Raw genomic sequence first — 24351 nt, forward strand, 5'->3', positions numbered from 1 at the left:
TAAGCTGCACCTAATTTCATTCGGGGAGATGGTGTTTCTACAACAACAGAAAACCCTTTTCCATCCGTGTAGTCTCTGTCTACACTATGGGGCTATGCTAGCATAGCTGTGCTCACATAACTATCCCAGTATAGTCTTTGTAGTGTAGCCATTCCCATTTGGGAGTTGGATTGGGAATGGTAGCACCAGGTCAGCAACCCAGTAGTCTTCTGTGGTAACTACCATCTTGTGTTCCAGAATCAAAAAAAAGTTTCTCGCTCTTATGGTTATGAAGAAAACCTGCCTCAGTCTACAAAAGACTTACACACTAATGCTAAATAAGGTTTAATCTGCCCCATTCATCTCAGCGGTGTGTTGACTGTGAAACCTAATAATGACCATTTAACTGTTAATTTTAATAACTATTTCACTGTTGATTGATGTATTCAAGAAAGGATGCTTTTTTCCCACTCTGACATCTGACACAAAATGATTGTATAATGGGACAACAGTTGTAAAATTATAATTCCTTGGTATCAGCTTAGCACAAAATACTAGGCCTAAACCTATTTGGGTGATTTACTTACTTCCAAAATGATTTAATTATTGAATTACAAGTATTAAAGACTATCCATAAATATGTCCCTAAGTATGGCAGGGACTCAGCAGTGTCAGGTGTCAATTTAATCATTGCATGCCAGATATGCTCTTGAATATACTCTTGGTTCAGTGATGGATCCTAAAATATACAGAGAGCATCCACAACCCTAAATGTCTGGATTTTGGTTTTACATCCAGATGGAACTACTGTATGTCTATACAGTGAGAAATATTAATTGAGTAAGAAATACTATGGGTGATAGGTGAGCAGGATTACCATTATCACCCATTGATTTAATGTCAATACCTCTCAGCCTGTGAACTGAAAAATGCAGCTTGAATGAATTTGATTGCAATCTGACAGTGGATCCATGAGGGGCAACTGTAGTAATGCAGTAGTGTTAAACAGTGTCAGCTAATTATGTTGGCTTGTAAATAATCCTAGAATGCAACAACATACTTTCCAAATACCAGACGTTGGAGTTAATTCACCAGTCCTTTCATATGGCAACATTTCTTTACAAGTCATGATCAAGTGAGGACTGCAGAACTGAGCTAAATATAAGTTATTATTAATTTGGTCTTGCACCTCTCTTGCCTGGGATTAGTTATATTACAAAACTAATGTAACTTCTTTAATACTAAATTATTCTGTGACTTAGGAAAATCAAAAACTTATTCACAAAATATAGTGGTATATATAATTGTTTAAATTAATTTGACACAATGAAAAACATATTAATTGATATGATTTAAACTGATATAGTGCCATAAGATGGTCATGCTGGGGGCAGAGAGTGAGGAGAAGTATACGTTTCTCTTTTCACACCAACATGAGTGTAATTCTGAATATATACTAGTGTCACTTTGGAGCATGGGTCACTTGCTGAAGGATTCTCTGCAGCTTGAGGTCTTCAAACCACAATTTGAAGACTTCAATAACTCAGACATAGGTTAGGGGTTTGTTATAGAAGTGGATGGGTAAGATTCTGTGGCCTGCTTTGTGCAGGAGGTCATACTAGATTATCATAATGGTCCCTTCTGACCTTAAAGTCTATGAATCTATGAGTCACTGTCATGGAGTCACAATGATTAGGAAACTAAACAGTTTTGGGATATTTGGGATGCAGTGAGAAGAGTTCTAAAACTAAAAACAAGTGATAAAGGATTGGCTCAAAACAGGGAGATTTCAGTCTGCTTACCAAAGCAATGCAGTATTGTCCACTCCCACCAAAAGAAAGGCTGGAGAGACCATGGATGTGATTTAATTAGGCCACAACTTTATTCACTTATAATATCTGGGAGTACTTGGTAACAAATTGTACAGTGCAAGGAGGAGGAAGTCAGCTCCCTGCCTATCCTGAGGTAGGAGACCCAAACCTCCTTCATTGGCTCTCTTAACAGGGACCAGGAAAAGAAAGGGGTTCCTGTCCATCTCTGTAAGCTTTCCCTTTCTCCCCTCTGTTGCCTGGGAGCCCTTAAAGAAGTAATGCCACTTTTCTTCCAGCTAGCCAGACAAAGATCCACTCACATTAAAATGTGCCACTGCAGTCTTCGAGGTGTTGATCACAACTTCATAGTTAAATTTGAGTTCCATTTTGTTCTTAAAGCAGGGATTCATCCTTTTTGGTTTTGTGTGAAAATCCATTAATTGGTTTGAGTTAAAATATTAAAACCTGGAGCCACTAAGAAATGTAGCGTCTGTTAGTCTTTTCTTCATCTCAAATGATCTTAAAGACAGAATGACATATAAACTTCAAACTTTTCATGTAGTTAAAATTAATAGAAAACTTCTGCATAGGCAGTGTATTGAAGAAATTAGATTGTAATTAAGCTAACCTATTAATGATTGTTGTATCTAATTGTTCTTCGAGTGCTTGCTCATGTCCATTCCATATTAGGTGTGTGTGCTTGCCACTGGTGCTGGAAGTTTTTCCCTCAGTGGTATCCGTAGGGACCAGCTCTAGTGCCCTCTGGAATGGCACATGCATGCTGCAGTATAAGGGGTGCTGCTGGCTCCCCCCACTCTCAGTTCTTTCTTGCCTCCAGTAATGGTGCTGGAACATCTCCTGCTTAGGTTAGCTTTCTTGTTTACACAGTAGTTAACAAACTTCTTTAAAAAAAAAGTTGTAAATAGTTGTGAATAGTTTTAGAAAACCCTTAGTGTTAGATAAAAAGTTAGCCTCAGATGGGACTCAGCTAGGGGTTGGGGCATGCCCCCGTCCCCAGGCTTTAAACCCTGCAATTCCTGCAGAAAACCTGTCAGTGACCCATATAGCACTTGTCTGCGGTGCCTAGGCGAGTCCAACATAACCGACAAGTAGCGAATTTGTAAGACCTTCAAACCTTGGACGAAGAAGGAGCGAGATGTAGGTCTTAGAGCACTCCTAATGGAGTCGGCGGTAGCCCTGGCACCAGAGCAGGTAGGGTCCGACTCTGCTCCCAGCACCGCAGTATCGGTGCGGAGTGCCCCCCCCCGATGCCGTTGATGGACCGGTGCTGATCCCCCTTCCCAGTGCCTGTCAAGTTCCTCCTCCCCAGTGCCTGCCAAGATCCCCCTCCCCAGTGCCGATCCCCCTCCCCAGTGCCAAGCAACAGAAAACTGGGAGAGGAAGATCTACGTCCTGCAAGGGCAAGGAATGTGCAGGAGGTGAGCCAAGACCTTAGATGGGCGGCTCCGATCCTCCTCCTGCGGGTGGGGCCCCAGCTCAGAGAGAGCAGGCTAGACCCTTGCAAGCCATGCCTGCCTCGCCGGACAGCGATGTGGGCCTCAGAAACTCGATGTCCCTTCACACCGGAGTCCCTGCAGGCAGCACAGGATATCATGGTGCTACCAGTGCCACCCACACTGGCAATGGCGGTACCATGATCCAGGGGTAAACCTGCCTTGCATCATTCCACAAGTCCCCATCTCTGCGGCACTGCTCCCCGTCACAGGGAACGTCCCACCACCACTCGCCCTCGTGGAGCCTCCAGGCTTGGAGGCAGACAGGCAGACTTGGCGAAGCCTGGGTCGATCTCCAGACTCGGGGCACTGCCTGCATGGCTCGAGACGAGGCTCACTGGTACCTTGGCATAGACCCAGGGAGGTACATCCCATCTGGCACCAACAGCCCTGGGACCAGCGTAGTGCCTTACCCTCCACCCGGCACCGATCGGAGGAGTTGGACGAATGGTACCGAGAACGAAGGCACTAACCGTCAGAGCATCTGTATGAGTCGCCATGCCATGGGTCCCCTCGTCTGGGGAGATGTTCCTGGCGACTGTCCTGCTCCAGCTCCCATTCTTGTTCAAGGCCTCGGTACCGATCAGGCAGCAGAACGCGTAGATCGCCGGACCACTGTTGCCGATCCGCTGAATGCTATCAGTCTCTGGGGACCCGCAGGAGGGACTCACCATGCCGGGAGAGATTCCAGTTGTGGCACATTACTTAGCACCGTAGTGAGCAAAGTCACTCATCTACCCGCTCGTGGTTGGCCGAGAGCAACCCCACCTCAGCTTCGGACTCCGGCACCGGACAGCAGTCCTTGCTAGCAGGTCAAGTCCTGGCACCATCAGCACTGGCACCATCAGCGGTACTGCCTGCTGTTCCGTGGTCCCAGGGCCAGGTACCCCTGGAACCCCTGGGGTATTACCCAGCCTGGGCAAGTGCCCAGATCAGTAGCAGGGGCCTTGGGCAAACCATCGGCCATGGTGTCTTGCCTGCCTCCGGAGGCAGTTTTCCCGGGAGGTGGAACCTGGACCCCGAGGAACGGCCATTAGGACCAGCACCAGAGGTAGCTGAGCCCACCATACCGGCCTTGTCCTCCTCGTCTTCTGATGAGGCGATTACTGACCCTCCCCACCCCCGGTTCCACAAGATGATGCTAAAGCGCATCAGGAACTATTGAAATGCGTCACCCCCATAGGGATCCATGCTGAGGAGCTGGAGGAACCATCAAACTCCTTTTTTGGCGTCCTCTGCTTTACAGCACCAGCTAGGGTGGTGCTACCCCTACATGAGGGGGGTATCTAAAATTATTAACGCCTTGTGGCAGACCCCTCATCCCTGCCTTTATTTAAAAAAGGGCAGAGCGAAAATACAGTGTGCCAGCGAGGGGTCCTGAATACTTATACACCCACCCAGCCCCAAGCTCCCTGGTAGTTGCAGCCGTTAACGAACGAGAAAGACAAGGCCAACCAGGAGCAATGCTCAAGAACATGAACTCCAAGAGGCTAAATCTGTTTAGAAGAAAAGTTTATTCTTTCTCCAGCTTCCAGTTGAGAGGCGCCAACCACCAAGCTCTCCGTGGCTGCTACGACTTCAATATGTGGGAAGCCATGGCCAGGTTCGAGAATTGACACCAGGAAGGAGTTCTTGGTGCTCCTGGAGGAGGGCTGGGCTGCAGCCAGAGACCAGGCAGCCTTGGACACGGCGGACTCCACGGCTCGTACTATGGCCTCTGCCATCTCTATGCGGAGGGCGGCCTGGTTGACTCTGTCTGGCTTGTCGATTGTGGTCCAGCAATCCATACAGGATCTCCTCTTCGATGGCCAGGAGCTGTTTCTGCACAGACAGATACAAAGTTACACAGGTGAAGGACTCCCACACCACATTAAAGATCCTATGGCTCTATGTCCCGGGTCTGGCCCATAAACAACAACCCCAGGGCCAAGGAAGCCAACCTAGGCCAGAGCCTGCTCACAAGAAGAGCAAAGACTACAAGTGTCGTCAAAGCCACCAACCTCAGCCCTCTGTGCAGTCGAGCTCCACCCACAACAGGCAGAGTGGCAAGCGCCTGTTTGGAGGGTGTGCCCAAGGGCGACCTACTAGACTGTACCCTGGATCCATCCTCCATATGTTTCTGCAACTGCCTTTCTTTTTTCCTCCCTGCATGGACCGCGATAACCTCGGACCGCTGGGTCCTCAACCTATACCCTCCAGTTTCTTTCTACCCCTCTCCCCATACTCTGTCCCTCTTCAGGGACCCTTCTCACGAAAGTCTCCTTGTGCAGGAGGTGAAGGGCCTGCTGCAGCTGGGAGTGGTGGAGGAAGTTCCTCGCAAGTACAGGAACAAGGGGTACTATTCCTGGTACTTTCTAATCCCAAAAGCCAAAGGTGGCTAAGACCCATCCTGGACCTGCGAGACCTCAACAAATACCAAAGAAATTGAAGGTCTGCATGGTCTCCCTGGCCTCCATCATCCCCTCTCTGGATCTGGGAGGCTGGTATGCCACCCTTGACTTGAAGGATGCATATTTTCATATAGCGATCTTCCAAGGACACAGACGCTTCCTGCTCTTCATGGTGGGGTCGGACCACTACCAGTTCGTGGTCCTCCCTTTCGGCCTAGTAACAGCACCGAGGGTATTTACCAAGTGCGTGTCAGTGGTAGCAGCTTACCTCAGGCATCAGAGTATTCAGATATACCCGTATCTTAATGACTGGCTGGTCAAAGGCTGCTCTAAGTCTCAAGTCTAGTGAGATGTCGCGGTACTACAGGTCATGTGCCGGTCCCTAGGCCTGTTGTTGGGTGACAAGAAGTTAACATTAGTTCCAGTGCAAAGGATAGAATTCATCGGAGTGCTGGTCGACTCCACTTGCGCCAGAGCTTTCTAGCCTCAAGACAGGTTCTGGATGATGATAGATCTCATCGCAAAGGTCTCTGCGTTCCCTATGACCACAGCCCGGGTGTGCCTCCGGTTGCTCGGCCACATGGCAGCCTGTACGTATGTTGTCTGCCTTGTGAGACTCAAGATGTGTCCTCTCAATCAACTATCGACGGTCTATTCCCAGTCCAGAGATCATCTGGACAGGGTCATCATCATCCCGCCAGCGGTACTTACCTCTCTGCAATGGTGGACTGACTCCAAGGCAGTCCTAGATGGAGTCCCATTTGACAGTCCGTGCCCCTCGGTTGAACTGAGGTTGGACACTTCGGACCTCGGCTGGGGCACACATCTAGGCGTGTTGTAGACCCAAGGTATGTGGTCCCCGGAGGAATTGACATTGTACATAAACATCAGAGAGCTCAGAGCGGTTCACCTGGCCTGAAGTGTCTTCCTACCACATCTCTTGGTCAAAGTGGTGAGGGTGTTGACAGACAATCTGGCTTCAATTTTCTACATCAACAAGCAAAGGGGAGTGCACTCATCTGCTCTCTGTCAAGAGGCGCTCTGTCTGTGGGATTTCTGCATCAGGCATGCAATCCACCTGGAGGCCTGTCATTTTCCTGGCGTCAGGAATAGCTGTCAGATTGCCTCAGCAGGTCCTTTTCCTCTTACCATGAGTCGTTGCTCCATCCAGAGGTAGCCCACATGCTCTTCCAGAGGTGGGGAACTCCCCAGGCAGACCAGTTCACCACCAGACAGAACTGGAAATGTCATCAGTTCTGTTCCCTGCAGTGGCTTGGCAAGGACTCTCTCCCGATGCCTTCCTCCTGTCATGGTCGAGGGCTCTGATGTATGCATTCTGCCGATCCCACTCATCAGCAGAGTCCTGTCAAAGATCAAGAGGGACAAGGCCAAAGTCATCATGATTGCCCCGGCGTGGCCACATCAGCATTGGTTTGGCACACTGATGGACCTGGCAACAACTGCCCTCTCGCCCCTCCCGATCTGGCCAGATCTGCTCTTGCAAGACCACAGCCGCCTCCTGAACCCCAACCTTGCCTTCCTCCACCTCACATCGTGGATGCTGCAGAGGAATGGGGCTGCTGTAACAAAGTTCAACAAATCCTCGTGGAAAGCAGGAAGTCGTCCACTAGAGCAACCTACCTGGCCAACTGGACGAGGTCTCCCATTGGGTATCTGAGTATCTCTCCATCGCAGTCCTCCTTACAATCCATCCTGGAGTACCTGCTCCATCTTAAGAACCAGGAATTGGCCCTCTCTTCCATCAGGGTGCATCTGGAGGCTATCTCTGTGTTTCACCCACCATTCCAGGGTCAGACGGTGTTATCTCACGACATGTTGGCCTCGAGAGACTCTTCCCGCCGGTTCGGGCTCCTGTCCCGCAGCGGGACCTTAACTTTGCTCTCTCTAGGCTCACGGGCCCAGCCTATGGGCTCCTGCTCCCTTTCCTACCTGTCAAAAGTCGCTTTCCTTGTGGCGATAACATCAGCGAGACGAGTGTCGGAGACTAAAGTCCTGATATCGGAGCCACCGTATACGTATTCTACAAGGACAAAGAACAACTGTGACCCCATCTGGCCTTTCTGCCAAAAAGTGGTGTCTTCCTTCCATATCAACCAGGACATCTTCCTCCTGGTGTTTTGTCCCAAGCCGCACACCACTAGTGAGGAAACAAGGCTACACGTCCTGGATGTTAGACGTGCTCTGGCATTTTACCTGGGGCGTATCAAGCCCTTCCGCAGGTCGACCCAGCTCTTCATCACAACAGCGAACAGGATGAAGGACCTTCCGATGTCCTCACAGAGTATTTCCAACTGGATCACCTCCTGCATCCAGACCTGTTATGAGCTGGCACAGGTCCCACTGCCGCTGATTTGTGAGGGCCCATTCGACCAGAACCAGGCGTCCTCGGCAGCCTTCCTGGGGCACATTCCCATCCAGGACATTTGCAGAGCTGTGACGTGGACTTCGGTTCACACGTTCACGGCACATTACGCCATCACTCAGCAGGCCAGGGATGATGCTGGGTTCAGTAGAACTGTGTTGAAATCTACACGTCCATGAACTTCTACTTGCCTCTGTTGGTACTGCTTGGGAGTCATCTAACATGGAATGGACATGAGCAAACACTCAAAGAAGAAAAGGCAGTTACCTGTTCCATAACTGGTATTCTCTGAGATGCGTTGCTCATGTCCATTCCATAACCCACCCTCCTTCCCCACTGTTGGAGTTTCCAGCAAGAAGGAACTAAGGGTTGGTGGAGCCGGTGATGCCCCTTACACCACCGTGTATGTGCACCACTCTAGAGGACTCCAGAGCTGGTCCCCTATGGATACCACTGAGGGAAAAACTTCTGGTACCAGTGCATGTGGCAAGCACACACACCTAATATGGAATGGACACGAGCAACACATCTCGAAGAACACCAGTTATGAAACAGGTAATAATCTTTTATGATTATATAGGCTTCATACAGGCTTGGGTCAACAGCTCAGGTAACTTTATGTGAGGCCATTATGAAATCATAGGTTATTTAATCCATCATCACCCTTCCCTGCAGCTTATTTGCATGCAGCATTTCTATTGGTTATAATAACTGAGAGGTAAGGAGGAAACTGGGCACATATTGCACTCTGACTAGTAGAGTACTTGGTCCGGCTGTCACTGTTCTTTCAAGACTGTTGCTGTTGAATACTAGCTTGGGCATCAGTGCTGGAAAGACTCCCCGTGCACTGCTGCATTGAAACAATACTGTGGGGGGAACTGAGGCAGGAGTGCAGAGGGAACCTTCAGACAGAAAAATATGCTGGGACTCAGGATCTGGGCTCACTTTACCCCACTTTATATAGTGCCACAGTGTCTCACTAAAATAACCCTCTAAACTAATAAGTCAAGGGGAAATTAAGGCCCAGATTCACCAGTATGTTTCAGCTGCATTGTGCCATCTTGGCAATGCAAAGTGGCTGTAAACCTGGTTTAACTGGCTGGTACACTTGGCCTGATGTGATGTACTGGTGAATCTGCCCTTAGTATATATGTTCAGATCATTAGAAATATTGCACAATAGCAATCTTTTGGGGATTCTTGTTTGGTGTTCATTTATGACGTTATACTGTAATTATTTTCTAAAACCGAGGAAAATAAACTGTTAAAATGGGTTGAGAGTATGTATTAATAACTTACAGGTAAAATAAAATTATAGTGATATTGTAATTATCTGAAAATCAAGGCTTATAAACTCAGGAAATTCAGACTTAAGTTTATACTTAAAATAAATCCAAACATAGTAAGATAAAAAATGCAAATCTGAGTCACTCTCAAACTACCACCTTAACTCAGCCCTCTTATGAAAGAGAAAAAAAAATAATGTGTCTTTAAAAATCAGTTTAATCTAATCTGGGATCACAAACAATAAAATATCTGTAAAATGTATGATTATTACATCACATCACTACAGGACAGAGTTAAGGTTATTTGGATGCCTTTACTGTGTACTTCCAGTTTAACATGTTTGAGTTTGTTTTAAGTGTAACCTTAATTCTGTATTTCCTGGGGTTATAGTGCTTGTTTGGAGATAATTTAATTCTCTCTGCAATTATTTTTAATATGGTTAAATTACTGAAAAATATTTTCAGTTTAACTCCATCTTAGCATAGGTGTTATGTTTGCTTTGTTTTCTTTTGTTTCTTTTAGGGTTTTTTGTCTGGAAATTCATCCTATACAGAAGTATAAATGTTATTTATGCTGTATTTCCATATCCATGTGAGCCCGCCTATGCATTTGATGGGTGCTATTTTAGGGGTCTTTGCATTCATGTCAGACTGTTTATACATTTGCAATTACAATGTATTCTAGAACAGCTGTTTTGTTTATCATAGCATGACATTGACCTAAATCTTAATTTCTATGAACTAGGGCTGTTGATTAATCGCAGTTAACTCCCACAATTAACTCAAAAAATTATTGCGTTTAAAAAATTAATCACAGTTAATCACAGTTTTAATCGCACTGTTAAACAATGGAATACCAATTGAAATTTATTAAATATATGTGGATGTTTTTCTATACTTTCAAATATATTGATTTCAATTACAACACAGAATACAAAGTGTACATGACTCACTTATATTATTTTTTTTACAAATATTTGCACTGTAAAAATGGCAAACAAAAGACATAGTATTTTTCAATTTACCTCGTACAAGTACAGTAGTGCAAACTCTTTATCATGTAAGTTCAACTTACAAATGTAGATTTTTTTTGTTACATAACTGCACTCAAAAACAAAACAATGTAAAACCATAGAGCCTACAAGTCCACTCACGCCTATTTCTTGTTCAGCCAATTGCTAAGACAAACAAGTTTGTTTACATTTATGGGAGATACTGCTGGTTGCTTCTTATTTACAGTGTCACCTGAAAGTGAGAACAGGCGTTCCCATTGCACTTTTGTAGCCAGCATTGCAAGGTATTTACGTGCTAGTTATGCTAAACATTCATATGCCCCTTCATGCTTCCATGCTGATGATGCTCGTTAAAAAAATAATGCATGAATTAAATTTGTGACTGAACTCCTTGGGGAGAATTGTATGTCTGCTACTCTGTTTTACCCGCATTTTGCCATATATTTCATGTTATCGCAGTCTCAGACAATGACCCAGCACATGTTGTAGAGCATGCTTTCAGAAGTCTTAAAAGAGCAACACTCTGATGCGGAAACTACAGAACACAAACCACCAAAAAAGAAAATTAACCTTTCTGCTTGTGGCATCTGACTCAGATGATGAAAATGAATATGCGTCAGTCCGCACTGCTTCGGATGATTATCGAGCAGAACCAGTTATCAGCATGGACGCATGTCCTCTGGAATGGTGGTTGAAGCATGAGGGGACATATGACTCTTTAGTGCATCTGGCACATAAATATCTTGCAATGCCAACCACAACAGTGCCATGCGAACGCCTGTTCTCACTTTCAGGTGATATTGTAAACAAGAAGTGGGCAGCATTATCTCCTATACATGTAAACAAACTTGTTTGTCTGAGTTATTGGCTGAACAAGAAGGAGGCCTGAGTGGACTTATAGGCGCTAAAGTTTTACCTTGTTTTATTTTTGAATGCAGTTGTTTTTTGGTACATAATTCTACATTTGTAAGTTCAAAAGTTTCATGTTAAAGAGATTGCAGTATTAAAACAGTATTTTTAGTAGGTGAATTGAAAAATACTATTTATTTTGTTTTTTTACAGTTCAAATATTTGTAATAAAAAAGTTTAAAGTGAGCACCGTGCACTTTGCATTCTGTGTTGTAACTGAAATCAATATATTTGAAAATGTAGAAAATATCCAAAACTATTTAAATTAATGGTATTCTATTGTTGTTTAACAGTGCAATTAAGTTTTTTAATCTCTTAACATCCCCACTATAAACATTTAGTGAGAAAGGAATTAAAATAGTACCACAATGTACCCATGCACCTTCACAGTCAGCTTTGACGATCATGGCAAAGTCAGTACATTTTTCCATAACTGGTAGCAAATGCTCCCATTAGTGAGACAGCTGTATCTCTTTTTCTTTAAATGAAGCGACTTATTTAATTTAAAATATATCTTTCCTTTTTTAATAAATTTTCTTGAAAAGTCCAAAATGTATTTGTTTTCTTTTAAATGGGAGCAATATTTTAAGTGTTTTAACAAAACAGTCTAGAAAGGCCAGTGATTTTTAAAATGTCTTAAAACATTAAATTTCACAAATGCAATGGGTAATAAAAGCACAAGATACATTGCTGCTTCTGTTAATATCCAGTAGCAAATCCTGTATTGGACACAGACAAAGTTTTGCAAAATGGGGAACATCTTTCTCCTAATACTTTAAGTTGATAAGGTGGCAGAAAAAGGTAAATTGGTTTCCAGTTATGTATGTATTTATGTATGACTAAAAAATCTGTCAGTTAACATGTTAATAATAATTAATTTTACTAAAACTAAATAGTGCATGGTAACTATTGTAGCTGAGGTTAAAAGATGATAGTATTCACCATGGCTAGAAAACTCTTAAATCCTTTCTTATATTGAAGATAAGGGTTGTATAAATCTTTTAATAGTAGAGAAAATGTTTAGCTGTGTTTTAAGAATTCATACCCTGCTGTTATAGCATTCTAGATTAAATTGCTGGGGCAAAACTGACTTGAAGTTTTGAAATTCAGAAACATTTTGAAGAGGACAATATGTTTACCCAGCACTGTGGCACATCCTTTGATTCTGCTTTGATGTTGACAAGATTTATTTATTTAGTCATAGTCTTTAAAAGTGGATGTAGTGCTTGTGAAAGTTGAATTGATAGGTCTGGAGACTAAGTCCCTCAATTTATCTGCAAAACAGATCTAATATTACTGCAGCAGTGCTGTTATCCCCACTGCTTTATAAATAAGTCTGAGCCTTTATATGGTGTGAGCCCTTGAGGGTTGACAAGGTAGGTTTCTGTTCAAATCCATGTGATGCTTGACCTTTGATGAGTCTGTCAAGAAAGGTACTAGCCATGACAGTAGCTTTTGTGATTTGTTTGTCTACTAGGGGCTGGGCTGAGCACTGATTTATCTTACACTAGCCAAAAAACCATCTTTCAGATAGTAAAATATTTGTCACCATAGACCTATAGTAACTGAAATTCATTTACAATTAATTATTTGGGATATCTGTAGGCTTAGAGGTTCAGACTTCTCCGTTGTCCATCTCATACTATGACCGACCCATCCAGAAACTATGGCTTTTATCTTAGGCAAGTTTGAGGGGCCTCTCATGATCATTGCTATTGCTTTCTGCTGCTTTGGTCACTACTTTCCCTTTGGAACGTATGCATTCTTCCTTCTCATGCACTTCAGTTCATTTTTGCAGCAAGGTACTATAGCTAGGATAGCTCAGTGGTTTGAGCATTGGCCTGCTAAACCCAAGGTTGTGAGTTCAATCCTTGAGGGAGCCACTGGGGGCTGGACTTGATGACCTTTCAGAGTCCCTTCTAGCTCTATGAGATAGGTATGTTTATAATATAATTACAAACCCACCACTAGGTGGTGCTGGAGAGCAATACATTTTTTCCATCCTCTTTCTTCACTCCTTATGATTTTTCCTGTACTTTCCTCATATCCCACTGACCAAATGAATGGGTGTCAAGTGGTTATTTCACACACAGCTCTCTGAAAGTCCTTTTGGCTATCCAGTTAAACATAATATAACCCAATATCCCTGGATGGATCATTGGCATGGGGGAGCAAAATCCAGAACCTCTGAATCTAAAATCATGAGCCACTATTGTCTGAGCTAAGACCTGCACTGAGTCTCTCTAAGGTTGTATCAGACTGAAATCATTATGTGCCCACTCCCACTAGAGGGAGACAGAAAGCCACACAATGTAAATATAGATTACAATGAAGTGGACCCATACATTTCATACTTCTAAGGGTAGTGATAAAATAAATTGTGCATTCATGCTTCCTATCTGCTGCACCTGTCTGTGTATTTTTGATACAAACATGACCATGGAACTAGATACCACATTGAAATTTGCTTACTTCAAATAATGTGCTTATTTTAGATTTTAAAAGTAACTTCATAAAAGAGAGAGATTTAAAAATATTTTGCTAGAGTTAAATTTATCCCTTATCCTTGGTAAAACAATTCTACAATAAATATTTTAATTAAGTTTCTTAGAGAACACAATGGGCCATCTAGACTCAAGTCACATTGACAGCACTGAAAGGCATTTCTCAATTTATGAGCACTCTGTTTACTCAAGAATGTAGAAATTTCCCTTTCTAAATGGTACAGCCTTATCTTTATTATTCCAGTGCCTTTTAGTTTACAGTTCTGCTGTAAGCAATGTTTCAGAAGCTTATTTCAGGATTCCTAAGTAAATGAACAGACAAAATTAATGCTCAGTGCCAGCAATCTACATTTTATATATTGTGTGATTGAAAGTAAGACTTGCTGAACAGCAGAAAAGAAAAATGATGGTTGTACTTTATTTATACAGAATTTATGTGATAACAGAAGGTAAATTGAGCTTCTGAAAATAAACCTTGTTTGCAAATCTTTTTTTAAACACAAGCCAAGCTATGAAAATCAAGTCCCAGTAACATCAAAGAAAACATCCCTCTTCCTTTTAATCTAATATATGTCAAAATGGATGCGGTGGTGCATCATATTTACTTGAACACTAGCACATAGGCCACTACCAACCTGCACAGTCTCTAGCTGGGGGTGTAAACTCTTGCCTATCTTATGAACAGGCTGAGAGCCAATGTTTTATTTGCACTGGGAAACATTCCACTGCATAAACCAAATAATCTAATGTTAATTGCATTGTCCTAATACTGATGTCCACAGGAAGTGTCACTTCCATGTTTTAATACACACTGAAAGGGTCTTTGTGTTCACAATGAACTTTCCGATATACGTTGTCAATAATAACTAGAAAAACAGCTGATGTTAGTTGGAGTACACAGTATTATTTGCTTCCTAAGATAAAATCCTACAAAATAAAACAGCTGATGTGAGTTGGAGCAGTGTGTACTGTTTTCATTTTAAGATAAAATCTTATAAAACAGCTGATCCAAGTTGGAACAGAGGGTACTATTTGTATGCTAAAAATACAGTTTAGAATGTTTCATATTAAGCTATCTATGGTTGGCTCAAGCAGCAATTAGTAATTTATTTAGTTATCTTAATCTTCCTCTCTGTCTCATCCGTAGACCTTGTCTGGAAACAAAATATTCCAACCAATGTATCAATTTGGTTATTTACTGAAAGGGAGCACCATCAGTTTAATATTTGCACTTTGTATGAAACTTTTAAACATATTATTACAACCCTTGAAAAGTCTATAACGGAAATATTAGAGGAAAAAATGTTTTTCTCGATTTCCTGTTTGTTTACTTTGTGTATTTCACTATGTTTTTTTTCCCTCCCACTAGTAAGTTAGTCTTCCTTTTGTGTTGATCTGTACAAAAGGCATTTCATCTGTGGACCAGAAGTGGTCTTCTATTGTTTGTAGGCAAGACTTTGGAAAAGTGCTTGACCACAAAATAAAGGAACTTTAATTATGTTTGTTATCTTTATGGATCCACCAGTCATACTTCCATGTAAATTAATAGCAATATTCTCATTGATTTAAACGGAGCAAGATTAAGATAAAATGGCCTTGTCCTCCTAACTACCTCCTCAGAAAAGTTAAGCACCTGCAACTCCCATTGAGGGAGTTAAGGGATCAGCATCTATGTTACCAGATTAAAACATGAATGTCAATATTTCAACATTTATTTTAAGATCTGAAAGAGGCCTGAGGTGTAAATTCTGATCTGGATCCAAAATTCAGGTAATCGGGATGCAGTTTGGATCAGAAATAATCAGAAATTGGGATCTGATGACACTGATGTTGGATATTGAAACATAATAGTCATTTGTATCCTGAGCTGAATAGCTAGATTCTGTAATTATGTATGGAAAGGCTTTCACCTGACAAATTAGTCCCCTTACTAACAACCACCATCCTCATTTACTTAAATTGTTTTAGAGGTATATCTAGCAAGGAAAATCATTAATACTTTCCAACTGTTTATGTTTGATTAGTTTTGCTTATTCAGTATCAAAATGTTTGCTCTGATTAAGTGTAGTTTGAATTTTCCCAGGCTTGTAAAATAAGCAATGAATCAGCCAGTGCAAAAACAGGACATACATTTGAACTGTAAACCCCCTAACTGCTACCCCTTTTTCCTCAGCATCACAAAGACACATGGTCACACAGTTTCTCCTGTTACAGGCAAACTTCAGATGTTTGTCTTTTTCTAATTAGATACACGTAATCCATTCAGCCAGTTTGTGAAGTTCTCCTACCCTTGTCCTCTCTGTCTCTAGCCAGACAATGAAAACAAAGATACAGTAGAACTCATTTTCTCATTATTGATTTCACGCACCAGCTGCCAGCTGTTTTTGCTTGTTAGTTTATATAACCCTCTGGGCAACTTCTTTTTAAAAAGTACTTTTCTTTGACCATCTGCTAAATGCAATTGGTTTAATAATTAAAGACTTACCATCCTTTTTCAAACAAACATAAATGCAGCTGAGAAATCAACATTTTGCCTTTTTTTTTTTTTTAAAGTGTTGGTAGTTTTCTTTGAGTTGAATGTGATACAGTCATAGAATCCTTGGATAGAATTGGATGTCATTTGCTTGTATTCTGCATTGCACATATGCTGAAGGTAGCTATATGGTTATTTGAAAAAAACATGGAGCTTGGCTAATTTTAGAGTGTGTATGTGGGGGATGGTCTTTTGCCTGAGAACTTTTACAATAAACCTTGTTTCCACATTCACAGAAATTTATGAGCATCCCCTTTAAGAAGTACCCATGCAACTCTGTCTAAATGATGTATAAATTGCTTGTAATTAGGAATGGAAATCTACTTTCTGAGGGTATCTTGCCAGTGACAGGTACTACTGCACTGATGTTTACATGCCTGCATGCCACCATCTGGATTTCTCTTGGTTGGGGATTACAATGTAGAGACTGCTTTAGATGGGGGGAGTGGGTAGAGAGGGAAACCCCTTTTGCTCAGTACCTAAAAATGAGAGCTGTTAGAATTTATATGCTTTTCATCAGTCAAATTAGAGCTCTCAGCTTTTCTTTGCTAAGTGTAAAAGAAGCGATATACCAGTAATTTGTGCTGTTGGGTGTTATATGATTAAAAACAATATATTTGAGAATTAGAAGTACTTTGAACGGGTCATAAGCAAAGACAATAAGATAGTAATATGAATGGGATCATTGGAGCTTGCAATTTTTCTGAGTTGTGCACTTTATAGGCAGGATGTGTAAAATAGATCCAACCTTAGTTTGAACTCCTGTACGTCATGATTAGATCTAAACTTTCCCATGATTCCTTTTTTTTAAAAAAAAAAAGAGCGGCTGAAAAACCCTTCTGTTTACAAACCAGTTTACCATTTGTTTCAGATGTACCTCAAAGCTGACCTGTAGGATTACTCTCTTGAGAGGTGAAAAAGGGTAATTCATTTTTTATGTTCTTTTAATCTTGGAATCCTTTCAAGAACTCACTATGCTGTGATCAGTGCATTTTATTTTGTTACAGAACCATTTGTTCAACCTAACCTTCACTGACACACAATTTATGGTCGAAAATTGTTGTGAAATTTTTGTGGAAAAAAAGTTCTGATACTATCTGATCTTAGATTTGTGAGGTAGTAGTCACATTTTTTAAAAATACAACCAAATAAGATTATTTTCTACAGAATGAAAAAGGAAATGGTTATGTGTTTTCTTAACAGGATGAAAGATATGTGTTTGCTTTGAGATTTTTATATTTGTTTGTTTAAAAAATATTCCCATCTTTAATATTTTTGTCTTTTATAAACACAATCTTGTTCCAGACAGCTGTGAACTCTGGTCTCTGCTAATTCCTGAAGTAGACAAGAACAAGTCAAGTTTTCCAAGCTATCTGGTTAAATGTCTGCTGAAATATAATTGAACTGAAAATGACTGCTTACAGTAAAAGTTCAGATTAGAGTGCAAAGCTTTCATGAGAAAGGTTTGTTGAAGTTAATCCTTTGTTTTTTATATGAAACATTTTGATCATAGATTTCATGGACTTTAGGATTGCAACAAATATGCAATAAATTGTATAAACTGTTGGCCAGATTTGCTGATTACACTATTCATTTTCTGCTTGTGAATATCCTGGGCCTAATTCTTTTCACACCAGTGTAAATTACAAGTGAAGCCACTGAATTCAGTGGAGTATATTTTTATATTTGTGTAAAACTGGTGTAAATAGATTTCCCCCCCTTGTATTCTTTGAGATATCCCTGCTTTGAAGCAAACCTAGCAGAATAGGCTGCAATTTAACAAAGTAGGATTAGGCCAAAACCACAGTTCGGTTCAGGGGATTAAAATTGTTCCTCCTCTTAGAATGGAAATCTATTTATGTGAAATTCTCCATGTTTTTAAATAAAACGAGAGCAAAATAGTGCTGCTTTTTTCAAGCCTTTACAAAATGCAAACCTAAATGTTCTCATCCTATTTCCTGACATAAAACATTAATCAAGATTAAGTTCAACTATGTATTTTATTTTTTTCATACACATACCACACTTATCTTTCCATCCACATCACTCATATACATACATGCACTCCTTTATGTGGTACTCAGAAAGACACAAAATATACCTGCTTTTATACTAGCACTTTATATAGCATAGCCACTTTGGAGTGAAATCTACTTTGCCTGCACAAAACTCAAGTATAATTAGACTCTAGACAGGGGAACTGTAGGTGACTTGGGGAAGCAAAATCCAACCCAAAGTCAGGCCGTGGGGTTGCACTGTAGCCTTTTGTGAGTTCTGCCTGTGAGTGGAAGTAGCAGCTGGAGTCCCACAGTCCCGCTTATGAGATTATAGGAACCACTGGATCCACATAGCATAAATGCAAAAACTCCTTCCTGGGTTTGCCTCCAGCCTGCCCCATAGCTATTCTCCATACCAACTTTTGTAGGAGCAGTGACGAAACTTCTTCACTCTTGCTATGTCCCCCCTTGCCCTGCTCATCTTTTAAGTTGTGCAGAGCGCCAAATAGTATTTCATACCTTGACAGCAACTACTGTGTCTCAGTGAGGAACAGTATTCATGCCTCAGAAGTGGAATTCCATTTAGTTCTCCTCCTCCAAGTAATGTTGCATTATATCACAGCCAGTGGAAAGGCAGCAAGGGTGTTGAAGTTCTCTGTATATGAGATGGGAGAAAAAAATCTCTTCAAGGAAAAAAGCAGGGTTTTGGTGTGAGAAGATATACATTGAAATGTTTAAAATCTATATTTAAAGAGAAAAGGCCTCATTCCTAACATGAAATACACCAACATTTTCCTACTCAGAGAAGAAGATACTTGATTCTTTATGAAAGCTTTACAAAAACATTGACTGGGGGATGAGGGGAACACCTTACTCCTGAAATGCATCCATCCTAGCTCCTCCTCATACACTTACCTTTCCTTATTTCCAGGATACAGTGACTTTCCCTGAGAGGGAGGAAAGTAGCGAAAATCCTAAAAGGGATTTGCAGCCCAATTCTACCCATTTTTGCATGTTGTGCGCAGTGACTAACTAGTGGGTGTAAAATACTTTTATTCTGATTTAGAAGCATTTTATACCCACTTTGTACTTTACACAGGTGTAAATGCCTATGCAAGGTGTGAGGCAGTGAAGAATCAAGCCTAAGATCTTTAAGGAACAGTCATCATAGTGTGCCCCGCTACCCACCATTCCCCATGATGCACACTTGAGTGAGTTATGGGAAGTGATGGGATGAAATACATTCATATTCTGGAAATAAAATCTGGTGTTTCATCCCAGTAGATTATCTTTTTTATTAAGACCACTATGTTCAAAGTGATTTACTTTTTTGTTGTTGGGATATGAAGTTGTATTTATGGCAGGCATGGTTTTCTTGGGAAGTGACTGCAGACAGCTGTCTCCCTTTGAAAACAGATCCCTTTCTTTGAGCTGAAGTTTGAAATGAATGTTGACGTGTAAATTAAGCCAGTTTGTCACATGCAGTGGAGAGTGGCAGCAGTTTTGTTTGTTTTGTCTCTTCAGCTTGCCCCCTTTTAGAAGATTATTTATGGTAAAATAAAAATATAGGCAGAGTTTTGCATATTCTACTATGTCGTGAATTACGTTACTGTTTAACTGTTTCCCTATGGAAATCCACACCTAGATGCCCTTCAGTCTACAACTTTGTAATGGAATAAACCAAAACCCTAATTCAAACACCACAAGGATTTGTTTCAGCCTCATCTCTAGCTGATACTAGTATTTTATGAAATGGTTATTTATGTTCATTCTTTGTATCATGTAGACAGTTATCTCTTCTATAGTCATAAAACAATATTGGTCATTAAATATGTCTGACATCTGTCTAATCTGTGTGTACTATAGTCATCTCCATAGTATTAGAGTACATGTCTACTGCATATGTATCTTGCATTATGTGTATTGAACCACTGATACAATCTTCACCCAGTTACAAAAATGGTCATTCTTTCTGAAATAATGAGTTGGATGCTTTTAAAGACTAATCTGCTCTCAAAGTGTAAGGGATTTACACATGCAATTCCCATTGATGCTAATGTGAATTAATCGTGTAAATCCCTCACACTACACATCAAAGAAAAAAAATAGGCTCTTTAGCCTTTAAAGTACACAGAAAGAGAAATAGATGCTCCTTGACACTTCGCTATTGTAATCTTAAACCATAAATAATGTAAACCAAACAATATGCAATTGTTCCAGAGAATGTTAATACTAAAGGTTATATTCTCCTCTTCAAGTGCACTTGTGTAATGTACTACTCATGAATGTTAATGGAAATTGAAAGTATGTATTCAATTGACAGTTAAGCTTAGAAGTTCAGGGCCCATAGAAAAATATTTTCCAAATAATAAAGTTGTGAAGTTATTCTACAACTAAAACCTAACTACTTACTTGCATATATAAGGAAAGTGTGCACTCTCTTTTTAGAACAACACAAGAAGGTTTGCCAAATAAATATAGTATAAATTTTAGAGTATTGTTTACTATGGTAATGGCAGACCAGACTACGGTTTTCTGCTTGCAGAAATATTTTGAGCTTCAGTTCAATACCAGATTCATTTGGTTATGTGTTCTGAGGGACCCTTGAAAAACCCATCATGAACACAAACATTAATGAGATGAAACACTAATAAAACCTACAATAATCTTTCAGAATTGAAAGAACAGCTTGTCTTTTCTCATATCCATCTGGCTATTTGCTAAATTTTGAAAAAAATCTTTAAAATTTACCTGTCTTCTAGTTTATTTAAAAATATGCTATGTAGAATTTTGCATAATCTCCTTTACTTTTTGTGTGATTTTTTAAAAAATTAATTATTATTTTTGTGGTAATAGTAATTGGAGCAAGGAAAAATTCCAGTTGCTAGCCCATAGTTTAAATCTCTATCTACAAAGCTAAAATTGCTGTGAACATGATTCATTGGTCTTCTTTATATATTTTTTTTCTTTGAATAATTCTACTTTGATTGTAAATTGTAATTTTGAGAGAAGGAGAGAAAATGTCAAGAGTTTTTTTGATACTTTTTGACTGGGGTTTAGCTTTCAAAAGAACGAGTAATGCCCTGGTCAGCTGTTCAAAGTGTGTAATCATCACTGTGTGTGAAATATCCCTTGTGTTACTTTACATCACTATGAACTGAACAAACTTTCACAAGCCAGGTGCATTGTAATCACGTGTTTGCAAGTTGAATGAAAATACAATAAGCTTTGTTGGTGCTCTTAAGCATCTATATTTATTTTCCACACCCAATTGGGAATTTCTTTGGTAAATCAATAATTCTTTGAAAAAAATCAATTGTGTATTTATTTATATTACTAACTTTCCCCAAATTAATTTTATATTAAACCTGCTCATGTTGCAAGTTAAAGGGAGGTTTTCTTATGATCAGCTTTGCAAATTCAACCTGGGTCCTGAGAGTCAAGTTGGGTTCTTTTCTTGTCATACACCATAACCAATAATAAATGCTCACATTTAGGTCAGTTATACCTTCTGAATCCTGTAGCTGGAACTTGCTGGTACTAGTGGAGCAACAATATCTATCTCACTCACTCTTGGGTGTATTTGTTTCTCAATATGAACAAAAGTAGCATAAATTCATTTTTGTCGCTGAAGTCAGTAGATGCAACTTGAATACACACAGGAAGTAGTAAGAAGGTGCCATTTTTACAGTCAGTTTTCAGAGTGTTACTTAACTTTAAGTTTTATGTCTGGATATAGCAGAACACAACGAAATATAGAAATGAATGTCCAAAATAAATAAAATAGCAGATATGGTACAGTGACAATCTGTTTCTTACAAATGCTCAGTTCTCAGTGTTGGGAATTTGGCCCCTTTTACTAAAAATAAGAGCTTCCAGTTTTAGACTGTCTGGTAACCACTGAACTCTTTACTTTGGATTTAGTCTGTGGACTTTTTACAACATGCACTCTACTAACTGACCTTTTAAATCTATTGATTATTTATTATGTATATTATGGTCATGCTGCTTTGTAGTCGACATAGTACAAACACTGGGTAACAGACACTCCCTGCCCTGAAGAACTTAGAGTGTAAATAGACAACACAAAGGGTGGAAGAACACACAAGTGGGGGAACAGTGTGATGACACAAATGAGTGAACAAATTGATGGCTTGCAAATGTCGTTAGTTCCATGATTTTTTCTTGCTAATATTTTTAATGAAGATTAATTAGGGGATTAATTAAATGAAAAGACAGGGGACATTGAAGAGGTGGGAGAGGGCAGGCGAGAAGTAGGAGGAAGCAGGAAGGTCTGAAGGGCAGATGGTGTGAGTCTGAGATGAAGACACTAAGAGGGTGGTGGTTCCAGGAAACGGCAAATTGGTACAGGGAAGAAAATGTGTATTCAAAACAGAAGAAAACCATCTGACAACATCATCACTGTTAAGCAGTCACTGCTTAAGATGCTTCTTCATCTGCATTTCTGTATTCAGGGTATGTCTGTGCTTTGGAGACTATGCATAGCCTCATAATGTAGACACAGCCTATGTTGACAGAAGGAGTCTCTCTGTGGATGTAGGAACACCACCTTGAATGACATTAATTGCGTTAACAGAATCACTCGTCTGTCAGCGTATTTATGTCTATGCTGGGGGTTATGTTGCTGTAGCTATGTCGGTCAGAGTATAGTTTTTTTTTCATACCCTTTACTGATGAAGCTATACCTATATAACTTTCAAGTGTAGACCAAGCTTCAGTCTGTGGCTGGCTCATCCTTGCAATCTCTTTTCCCAAGGCCGCGTGGCTTAGGGGGAGAGAGAGGGATGTTGCATGAGTCCAAACCTACTGCCTGCAGAAGGAGAATCTAGGAGAAGGCACCAGCTACAGCCCTGGTGGCCATTTTGCAGTTGACTCTTGGATATGCACCTGCATCCCTTTTACTTAGTAAAGTATTTTGGCTGCTGCTACATTTCTGCCTACATTGCCTTTTCCCTCTCATTCCTGAGGAAGTGGCATGTCCTCACATAGGATGTAGCACCTTCCTTATTGGCTTGAATATCATCATTAAAGTTAATTGACTATAATTCTTCCTGACTCTCACTGGACTTGGGTCAATCACTTTTGGGGTGTCAGAGTCTAATATTTTAGCCATTCTAAATCATAACAGGAATTTAAAAAAAAAGCACTCAGGAAGCAAGGATATATTTCATTTTGCGGTAATCTTGATACAGATATCTTAGAGCATTGCCACACTGTGTAGAATTAAACAAATGCACCATAAAGCAAAGTAGTAAGTATGGAGAGTGTCGTGTTATTTAAAGGACAATGCACATATATTGTTTGCAGTGTTGTTATTGCCATGTTGGTCCCAGGATATGAGAGAAATAAGGTAGGTGAGATAATGTCTTTTATTGGACCAATTTCTGTTGGTGAGAGAGACAAAGTTTCAAGTTTCACAGAGCTCTTCTTCAGGTCTGGAAAAGATAACCAGAGTGTGTCAGCTAAATACAAGATGGGACAGATTAACACGTGTTGCAAGAAATCCCTTAAAATGAAGTGGGCAATTCATACTTCTGCAGTCATATGACAAAGAAGGGTTAATAGGTTTCAAATTATTGTAATGAGCCATAAAACCAGTGTTTCTGCTGAGACCATGATTTTTAGTGTCTGTCAGTTAGGAATTTAAGTTCCCAGGCTCGTTTTGAAGGTGTTTGTGCAGGTTTCCTTTGAGGGCAAGGATTAATAGGTCAGATATGGAGTGATTGCTTTGTGAAAAGTGTTTGCCTGCAGGTGGTAGGGTATTTTTTGTCTTTTATCATTTTTCTGAGTTCATTCTAGAGGGTAGTGATTTTCTGGTTTAACCACATGGGGTATGTCTACACTGCGAAGTTGTCGACAAAATTTTGTCTTTCATGGGTACTTAAAAAAGTCCCCCGGTGAAAGACAAAAGTTTTGCTGACGCAAGTGGCAGTGTGACACGGCTTAGCCAATGCTGCTCGCAGGGCTGGAAGTACTTTGTCGGCACTTTTACACACGCTGACTTTTCACTAG

The 24351-nt window shown here is 40.7% G+C and overlaps 1 protein-coding gene and 1 long non-coding RNA gene across 5 annotated transcripts in view; one reads left to right on the top strand and one right to left on the bottom strand.

Annotated features, from left to right (window-relative positions):
* DACH2 (dachshund family transcription factor 2) overlaps nucleotides 1-24351 on the top strand; it is a 491181-nt gene that overhangs the window by 131787 nt on the left and 335043 nt on the right. The window lies entirely within an intron of this gene.
* LOC123376991 lies at nucleotides 4914-7166 on the bottom strand. Its single transcript, XR_006582024.1, has 3 exons — nucleotides 6406-7166; nucleotides 5963-6082; nucleotides 4914-5125 (listed from the first exon to the last, which is right to left on the bottom strand). It is a non-coding gene; the product is annotated as an uncharacterized LOC123376991 (long non-coding RNA).

Source organism: Mauremys mutica, chromosome 9 (assembly GCF_020497125.1).
Source record: "Mauremys mutica isolate MM-2020 ecotype Southern chromosome 9, ASM2049712v1, whole genome shotgun sequence".
Taxonomy (NCBI): Eukaryota; Metazoa; Chordata; order Testudines; family Geoemydidae; genus Mauremys; species Mauremys mutica.